Source organism: Schistocerca cancellata, chromosome 1, assembly GCF_023864275.1.
Source record: "Schistocerca cancellata isolate TAMUIC-IGC-003103 chromosome 1, iqSchCanc2.1, whole genome shotgun sequence".
Lineage (NCBI taxonomy): Eukaryota > Metazoa > Arthropoda > Insecta > Orthoptera > Acrididae > Schistocerca > Schistocerca cancellata.
This window is the reverse complement of record NC_064626.1, coordinates 927169872-927179872: the sequence shown is the minus strand read 5'-3', so window position 1 is coordinate 927179872 and position 10001 is coordinate 927169872. Positions and strand designations below refer to the sequence as shown.

The window sequence follows — 10001 nt, the reverse complement described above, 5'->3', positions numbered from 1 at the left end:
CTGATACCACATACGTCGACGTGTTTCCAGTGGGACATTTTCGAGCAACATTGGCAGATCATTCCGTAGAAACGCGATGTATGTTGCAGCTGTTCGGGCCCCTGCAATGAAGTGAGGACCAATGAGATGGTCGCCAATGATTCCGCACCATACATTTACAGTCCATGGTCGCTGTCGCTCTACCTGTCTGAGCCAGCGAGGATTGTCCACGGACCAGTAATGCATGTTCCGTAGATTCACTGCCCCTTGGTTTGTGAAACCCGCTTCATCGGTAAACAGGTAGAACTGCAACGCATTCTCTGTTAATACACATTGACAGAATTGCACTCGATGATTAAAGTCATCACCATGTAATTGCTGATGTAGCGACACATGAAACGGGTGAAAGCGGTGACGATGTAGTATGCGCATGACACTACTTTGACTCAGTCCACCGGCTCTCGCAATGTCCCGTGTACTCATGTGTGGGTTCATGGCAACAGCAGCTAACACACCAACTGCACCCGCTTCTCCTGTGACGGGCCTGTTACGGACCCGTTTGCGTGCTACGACCATACCTGTTCCATACAGTTGGCGCTAGATGTTTTGCAATGTGCGGCACGTTGGATGCTTTCTGTCCGGGTACCGTTCTGCATACACCCTGCAGGCTTCAGCTGCATTTCGTCGACACTCGCCATTGATGAGTATCATCTCCGCGTCTTCAGAGTTCGGATATACCATGGTCACAGTTCCTACAACACTACACTATCACAGACGTCTGGTAACACGGTGTGCTACAGTTGGTCTGCGTGCGGAGACGAATGCAGAATAACAATAGCAGCAAGCGCTACAGGCGGACACTGCGACAGCTAGACCAAACCACAACAGTGCACTACAGCCACACTCGTAAACACGGTCGTCATCGTAAACATGTCCCTGCAGATGCTGCTCGCCGACGGTGGCCCGTGTTTGTTACAACACGCAACTGAACGTCGGAGGTTTCAAGCGTCAACTTCAGGCTACAATATCTCCGGATGTAATTAACATTTTACAATGCAACAAACCGCACTGATTACGTATTTGTTTATATGTTCAGATGTGCTAACAAAACTAACAGGGTTCCATTTAAGAAAACGTAGGCTTGTGTTAAAAAACATACTTCCGTGCATTTTTGTATGGTTTGTATTAAACAATTACACTAGCCCCCTCTCCTCACGTTCGGTCTGTGGAATCGGTTCATCAGTATTTGATATGGTTTACGAAATATATCCAGCGATAACGTTAGGTGACTCACCCTGTATATGTTGTAGTTAAAAATATGTTATTATCTTACATTTTCTCTTGTTTTGCAGATTAGAAACAACTTTTGTAGCACAAGTTCCGTGAAATTAAGTTAGCGTTTGGTGTTACTTGCGATTTCCAAATCGTAATCTTATGTTACTATGTTACGTTTTCTCATTTATTTCTCTTGTTCTGCAGATTAGAAACAACTTTTGTAGCAGAAGCTCCGTGAGGTTAAATTATCGTTTGGTGTTACTTACGATTTATTTCCATATCGTAAATAACACAAAACGATAATTTAACGTCACGAAAGTTGTGCTACAAAAGTTGTTTATAATCTGAAAATGAAGGAAAAACATAAGAAAACGTGCTAACATATTTGAAACTACCGGATAATCATTTACTATCTATATAAAAACAAACTTTTATTACAGGCCACTGAAGGTACTTCACGAATAAAAGAAGCGAAACTTATATTGTAAAAAGAAATTGCGTTTCATTTAGTTACAAAGAGGGAACATACATTCACGATTTTTAAGGCGACTAACAGACGACGGAAAACGGGAAAAAATTGCGGCAGTTCTGTCGTCTACATCAGCTACAGAACCTTTTTTATTAAATTATTCATCTACGTCCTATTTTATATTTCTGTGTATTTTATTAGTTCGCAATTCTAGCCAATGCAGAGGTTATTTGACTGCACGATCACAGCTACAAATTATTATCTGCAGCGAGTTAGCTGCTGGGCTTGAAAGCAGACGTGCGCGGCTCGACCCTATGAACACATCGAGCAATTCCTTTTAAACAGAACTGTGCATAGCCCATTTACCTAAGGTGAGAACAACATCAAGTAAACTCGCAGATCATTTGCTTCTGTGGGATGCCGTTAAGAGAGCTACAGCAGAAAACTGTTAGGTAACGTCGCACGTTATACCGCTGTGAGGTAAAGTCATTGAGATCTCGCAGATGAGGCACAGCTACCCACTTCAAAATAGAAATTTAATGGTTACTGGCTATGCGCACCAAAAGTGATCGTGTTGTGCACTCACTGCGACCCTATTCCATCACACCATGTCTCCATCATACCAAGTGCAGGGCCTGAAATGGTGGTGACGAATGCAGTTCGGCAACGTGAGTTCTCTTTGGGACTTTCAGTCATAGATAGGTCCATCGCGATACTGCACGCAGAAACGGGACGACTTGTTTCCGCTGCAGTGGTCAGTGTTGTTGGACGCACAACTCACGGCTCGACCCTTTCCCCTGGCGTGTCAAGGGAAGTCGCAATAATGGCCTTCGCACTAACAGTCCTTAGTGCTCCACGCACCATCGCATTCCCCGTGTGAATTTCTGTCTCGTCGCAAACAGATCCCATTTCTTGACTCAAGGTACATGAGGTGACTTGCACAACCACCTCATACCGCGTTCCCTGCTCTGTGTTTATTGGGAAACATTGACGAACTGGTAGTTCAGTCGTCACTTGCAAGCAGATTAGATGTGCCACGACCCGACATTCTTGGTGACTGATGCAGTAAGAGCAAGTGGCCTAGTTTAATGATGAATAGTGTCATGGATGAGACAGGACGCTCATCAATGTCTGTCAGTTAAGAGTAAAGCTGTCCTCGCAAGGCCGGCGGGGATGGTCTAGCGGTTCTGGCGCTGCAGTCCGAAGCCGCGAGACTGCTACGGTCGCAGGTTCGAATCCTGCCTCGGGCATGGGTGTGTGTGATGTCCTTAGGTTAGTTAGGTTTAAGTAGTTCTAAGTTCTAGGGGACTTATGACCTAAGATGTTGAGTCCCATAGTGCTCAGAGCCATTTGAACCATTTTTTTGTCCTCGCAGGGGAAGTGTTTCCTATCGTTAAGCATGTCAGGTGTGGTTTGCATCGTGGCTAACATACGGTCAGAAGCGAGTTGCATCATGTGGAACTTCTTCTTCGTCATTATTTGCGAACGCTGCGCTCTCCAGCGGCAGCTATCGGCTATAACTGGCTCGCAGATGACAGAATTTGTTTACGAATATGTATGCTACTGTTTGGTAACGTGAAACATCAATATCGAGACATGTGATCGCAATGAAATTTATTCCACCGATTAATGACATGGCACTACATAAATGGTTAGCATTCCAGAGTAGGTACATGCAATGTGGCTGGAAATTGAGTACGGAATACAACACAACGTGTTTCATTCAGAGCCGCTAGACGTCGTGGCATGGAATCAATTAGCACCTGCTGGGGAATACTCCCCCCACGCGGTTTGTAGACGTGTCGACAAAGCATCATCTGTAACTGAAGGAGGACCTAAAAGAACAACTTGTTAACTGAGCATATCCCGCACATGTTCGATTAATTACATGTCAGGCGAACGGGCAGGCCAGGGAAGCAGGGGTTCAGAACTGGCTCTGAGCACTATGGGACTTAACATCTGAGGTCATCAGTCCCCTAGAACTTAGAACTACTTAAACCTAACTAACCTAAGGACATCACACACGTCCATGCCCGAGGCAGAATTCGAACCTGCGACCGTAGCGGTCGCGCGGTTCCAAACTGAAGCGCCTAGAACCGCTCGGCCAAACCGGCCGGCAGGGAAGCAGGGGCACCTGTCGTTCTTCGAAGAAGGCTTGCACATTCCTCGCCACATGCCGCCGGTAGTTGTCTTGATGAAATATGGTATGTGGAACGCCCTGAAGGAGCGGCACTGCCTCTGTCTGTAAAACCTCCCTGACGTAGCGGTAGCTGTTCAAATTGCCCTCAAGATGCACTAGGCGAGATCGCGTTTCGTAGCCAATGGCGTCCCAAACCACCATACTTGCCAGTTGTCCGTTACGCCGCTCAAAAATACAGTCCGCCCAATTGCTTTCACCACGGCGGCGTCGAACATGTACAAAATCATCACTGTAGGACAAGTTGAAGTGGGACTCGTCCGGGAGCAAGACATTTTGCCATTCAACACGCCGGTGTCGGCATTCATGTGCCCAATGTAATCTGCGGCGTTCGTGAGTTCTGTTCAATGGAAGCGACGCAGTGGCATACGCTCCACCAGTCCAACCAGCAGAAGATGACATCGAACGGTCAAGGCAGGTATCTCCACGCACATTGCGGTTTCCTTGATGCTAATTGGTCAACACTTTGAATCGGATATCACTGCTTTGTTTCGACATACTCTTTCCTCAACTTATTTTATGTTTAACTAGGAATATTTTGAACAGTCTGACGGTGTCGCCATGGGCAGCCCTCTGTCTCCTCTGGTGGCTAACCTTTTTATGAAGGATTTCGAGGAGAGAGTATTTGAATCAGCGGTTTCTAAATCAACTGTTTTTTGGAGATACGTCGATGATACTTTCATAGTGTGGCCCCACGGAGAAGAAAAGTTAAAGGAATTTTGTCATCATCTTAACTCCATCCATGAGAACATTCGATTTACTATGGAACTAGAGAAAGATGGTTGCCTTCCATTTCTGGATGTTTTGGTTAAACGGAAGAGTGATGGCTCGGTGGGACATTCTGTTAATCGTAAGCCCACTCACACTGATTTGTACTTGCATTCTTCAAGTTGCCATCTCCCATCCCAAACCATGAGTGTACTTAAAACCCTTGTGCACAGGGCACACATGGTGTCGGATGCAGAGAATTTGCTTAAGGAAATGGCACATTTGAGGACGGTGTTCAGTGACAATGGATACTAGACCTGGCAAATTAACAGGGCCTTCTCAACTAGAGCCAGGAACCGGTAAGTGGATAAAGAGGAGAACGCGCCAGCCAATTCCCAGCTTTTCTTCCCTTTGTCGGAAATGTGTCCTTCAAAATAGCGAGGTTTCTTAATAATTTTCATGTGAAAGTGGTTTTTCGTCCACCTTCTAAGATTTCGGATTTGCTGGGATCGGTGGAAAATGATTTGTTACTGCGGAAGGCGGGTATTTAAAAAATACCGTGTCACTGTGGTATGGACTATACAGGACAGACAACGCGTACAGTAGAAGAATGTTGTACGTAACATCAACGTTGCACTCGCCTACTGCAACCCAGTAAGACTGGAGTTGCGGAACATTGTATTTCCAACGGACATTCAATGGAGTACGATAAAACTTGGATTTTGGCCACTGCAACAACTTTTTGCGACTCCATTATCAAAGAATCCATTGAAATACGCATTGCAGGAAATCTATTGAACCGTGGCAGTGGTTACCAATTGAATAACGCATGGAATCCCGTCATCTCCGAAATTTGCTCGAGATGAAGACGCCAGAAGACTTCGATAGCTGCGGCCACCGACAATACCGACGGCAGCTGAGTATTACAGTTCCACTAGCGAGGGCGCTGCCGCTGGACGGTGTGGCTCTTCTGTCTCCGCGACTGCAACGCATGCGGGGCAGTACTATCAGCGCACTATACAGGGTGGTCCATTTATCGTGACCGGGCCAAATATCTCACCAAATAAGCGTCAAACGAAAAAACTACAAAGAACGAAACTCGTCTAGCTTGAAAGGGGAAACCAGATGGCGCTATCGTTGGCCCGCTAGATGGCGCTGCCATAGGTCAAACGGATATCAACTGCGTTTTTTAAAATAGGAACACCCATTTTCTTTTACATATTCGTTTAGTACGTAAAGAAATATGAATGTTTTAGTTGGACCACTTTTTTCGCTTTGCGGTAGATGGCGCTGTATTAGTCACAAACATATGGCTCACAATTTTAGACGAACAGTTGGTAACAGGTAGGTTTTTTAAATTAAAATACAAAACGTAGGTACGTTTGAACATGTTACTTCGGTTGATCCAATGTGATACATGTACCTTTGTGAACTTATCATTTCTGAGAACGCATGCCGTTACAGCATGATTACCTGTAATTAATGCAATAAATGCTCAAAAAGATGTCCGTCAACCTCAATGAATTTGGCAATACGTGTAACGACAATCCTGTCAACAGTGAGTAGTTCGCCTTTCGTAATGTTCGCACATGGATTGACAATGCGCTGGCGCAAGTTGTCAGGCGTTGTCGGTGGATCACGATGGCAAATATCCTTCAACTTTCCCCACAGAAAGAAATCTTGGGACGTCAGATCCGGTGAACGTGCGGGCCATGGTATGGTGCTTCGACGACCAATCCACCTGTCATGAATTACGCTATTCAATACCGCTTCAACCGCACGCGAACTATGTGCCGGACATCTATCATGTTGGAAGTACATCGCCATTCTGTCATGCAGTGAAACATCTTGTAGTAACATCGGTAGAACATTACGCAGGAAATCAGCATACATCGCACCATTTAGTTTGCCATCGATAAAATGGGGGCCAATTATCCTTCCTCCCATAATGCAGCAACATACATTAACCCGCCAAGGCCGCTGATGTTCCACTTGTCGCAGACATCGTGGATTTTCCGTTGCCCAATAGTGCATATTATGCCGGTTTACGTTACCGCTGTTGGTGAATGACGCTTCGTCGCTAAATAGAACGCGTGCAAAAAAATCTGTCATCGTCTCGTAATTTCTCTGGTGCCCAGTGGCAGAACTGTACACTACGTTCAAAGTCGTCGCCATGCAATTCCTGGTGCATAGAAATATGGTACGGATGCAATCGATATTGATGTAGCATTCTCAACACCGACGTTTTTTGAGATTCCCGATCCTCGCGCAATTTGTCTGCTACTGATGTGCGGATTAGCCGCGACAGCAGCTGAAACACCTACTTGGGCATTATCATTTGTTGCAGGTCGTGGTTGACGTTTCACATGTGGCTGAACAGTTCGTGATTCCTTAAATAACGTAACTTTCCGGTGAACGGTCCGGACACTTGGATGACGTCGTCCAGGATACCGAGCAACATACATAGCTCACGCCCGATGGGCATTTTGATCATAATAGCCATACATCAACACGATATCGACCTTTTCCGCAATTGGTAAACGGTCCATTTCAACACGGGTAATGTATCACGAAGCAAATACCACCCGCACTGGCGGAATGTTACGTGATACCATGTACAGGGCTATTACAAATGATTGAAACGATTTCATAAATTCACTGTAGCTCCATTCGTTGACATATGGTCACGACACACTACAGATACGTAGAAAAACTCATAAAGTTTTGTTCGGCTGAAGCCGCACTTCAGGTTTCTGTCGCCAGAGCACTCGAGAGCGCAGTGAGACAAAATGGCGACAGGAGCCGAGAAAACGTATGTCGTGCTTGAAATGCACTCACATCAGTCAGTCATAACAGTCATAACTTCAGGACGAAGTTCAACAAAGATCCACCAACTGCTAACTCCATTCAGCGATGGTATGCGCAGTTTAAAGCTTCTGGATGCCTCTGTAAGGGGAAATCAACGGGTCGGCCTGCAGTGAGCGAAGAAACGGTTGAACGCGTGCGGGCAAGTTTCACGCGTAGCTCGCGGAAGTCGACGAATAAAGCAAGCAGGGAGCTAAACGTACCACCGCCGACGGTTCGGAAAATCTTACGGAAAAGGCTAAAGCAGAAGCCTTACCGTTTCGAACGCATTGATAGGGACATGCTGCGCCGAGTGTGGGAGGAACTTGATTATCGGCTTGATGTCTGCCGAATCACTAAAGGGGCACATATCGAACATTTGTGAATGCCTAAGAAAACTTTTTGAGTTTTTGTATGTGTGTGCAAAGCATTGTGAAAATATCTCAAATAATAAAGTTATTGTAGAGCTGTGAAATCGCTTCAATCATTTGTAATAACCCTGTACTTATACGTTTGTGACTATTACAGCGTCATCTATCACAAAGCGAAAAAAGTGATCCAACTAAAACATTCATATTTCTAACACGAATACTTAATCGAAAATGGGGGTTCCTATTTAAAAAAAAACGCAGTTGATATTCGTTTGACCTATGGTAGCGCTATCTAGCAGGCCAACCATAGCGCCATCTGGTTTCGCCTTTCAAGCTAGACGAGTTTCGTTCTTTGTAGATTTTTCGTTTGACGCTTATTTCGTGAAATATTTGGCCCGGTCACTATCAATGGACCACCCGGTATAAGCTGGAGCGGAGAACGTCTTCGTCAGTCCTCGTTCGGCTCACCTGAAGATGGCTGGCAATTTTCCAGCTAAAATATCGTGCAGTGAAGTTTACGACGACCGGCTGCAAGCCTGAAATCTTTTTGAAGGGGTTCAAACGTGTTAAACAAATAACTTTTATTATTCATAATGCGCTTGATTATTATTATTATTCCCCGTTTCTGTTTGTGTTGAAAGTTATAATTGTTCTCACAATAATTTCTCGCAGGTACGTAATTGAACTTGAAGAATGCACAGAAACTGAGTATAATTTTTATAATATTTTGGTGTGTGTTGTTCCTCTTCCGATGTAACAGAGGGCCCTAAGACCCTACTACGATCAGAGTAGCTTTTGTAAGTATCTCTGCTCTTCTCTTTGGGATTTATTACAAATACGTGAAAAATTACACAGTCGGTTGGTCGTTGCGAGTAATGTGTACAATTTAAAATTATACCAAATTCGTAGATCTGTCATATGCTATGCTACTTCAGGGAAAAATGTTACACAAAGATGAGAAAAAGCTTTTCTGACACCGTCTGTGATACGGATAGTCTCCTAGTTTCTATTGGAACATTCTAAGCAATGGAGCCAGTGGATAACATAATCGCAGAAGAGACTGAACGATGACAGAGGCTACGTGTTGGCTGTGAGGTAGAATGAATGGAACAGATAAAGTTAAATACGCTAACATACTTGTGCCTTGTTTGAGATTGGGCTGCCTATAGTTTTATCGCGTTTTCAGAAAAATACGGCCCTTTGCCGTATAATGATAGCGGCCTCCGTTGTCTCACCTGCTAATTCTGCCAGCCGACCGGTACCACTGACCACTATTCGTTGTATGTATTTCATGCTCTGCCTATTGCCGTCCCTTGTACATTTCAACGTTCAAGTGAGAGCGGCTGCTGTCTGCCGAAAAACTTTCTCTTCACAAGGTCTTCAAACTAATTCAAATATCAATCTGTACTATCATCTGCTGTGAATACCTATCGATATGTGAAAAATATTTCGTGGCCCGTGGGGGGATCGAATCCACGACCTTCGCGTTATTAGCACGACGCTCTAACCAACTGAGCTAACGGGCCAACCGAAGCGCATAATCCGTGTGGAAATCTCTCTACCTTTGTAATATAATCCAAAGATGAACTTCATTTATCGCTTGTTTTCCCATTTCTGAAATAAGAGTATATGATAGTTACATAACCAGCGAGCGTACTTAATGCTGTCTGAATAAGCTGTTGAGATACCGTTAGTGGAGTACTGAAGCAAAGCCTTGAAAAACAATCTGTGCTCAGATTAAAGGAACCTTACACGGTTTCACGAATATTAAATTAGCGTAACCACAGAAAACCATTATTCGTCACAGAAAACCATTATTCGTATGTTTCAAAATCCTCCCACTGTCTTGACCACTTGCGACATCCAATTTAAAAACGTACCTATTAGCTTATTCTCAATTAGGAAAAGATCAGGGGCAACAAATGCAGGTTTTCAATCGGTGGTACTTTGTGGCGCAGTGCAATAAACAATATTGTATAATAATAAGAGCAAATCCATCGGTGTAGATATATGCTAGACATGACAGTGAACCCATATGGTTATTGTAAATGAACATGCCTCAAAGTAATCCCTGAAAGGACATATTTAGGTGACTAAGTCTGTTGACCATGACCTCACTACAATTCTGTATGGCATGCATGTATACAATCCTCTCGTT

The 10001-nt window shown here is 44.5% G+C and overlaps 1 non-coding gene across 1 annotated transcript; it reads right to left on the bottom strand.

The window, feature by feature from the left end:
• Nucleotides 1-9295: 9295 nt before the first annotated feature.
• On the bottom strand, nt 9296-9369 carry Trnai-aau (transfer RNA isoleucine (anticodon AAU)). The gene has a single exon. It is a non-coding gene; the product is annotated as a tRNA-Ile (tRNA).
• Nucleotides 9370-10001: the final 632 nt, after the last annotated feature.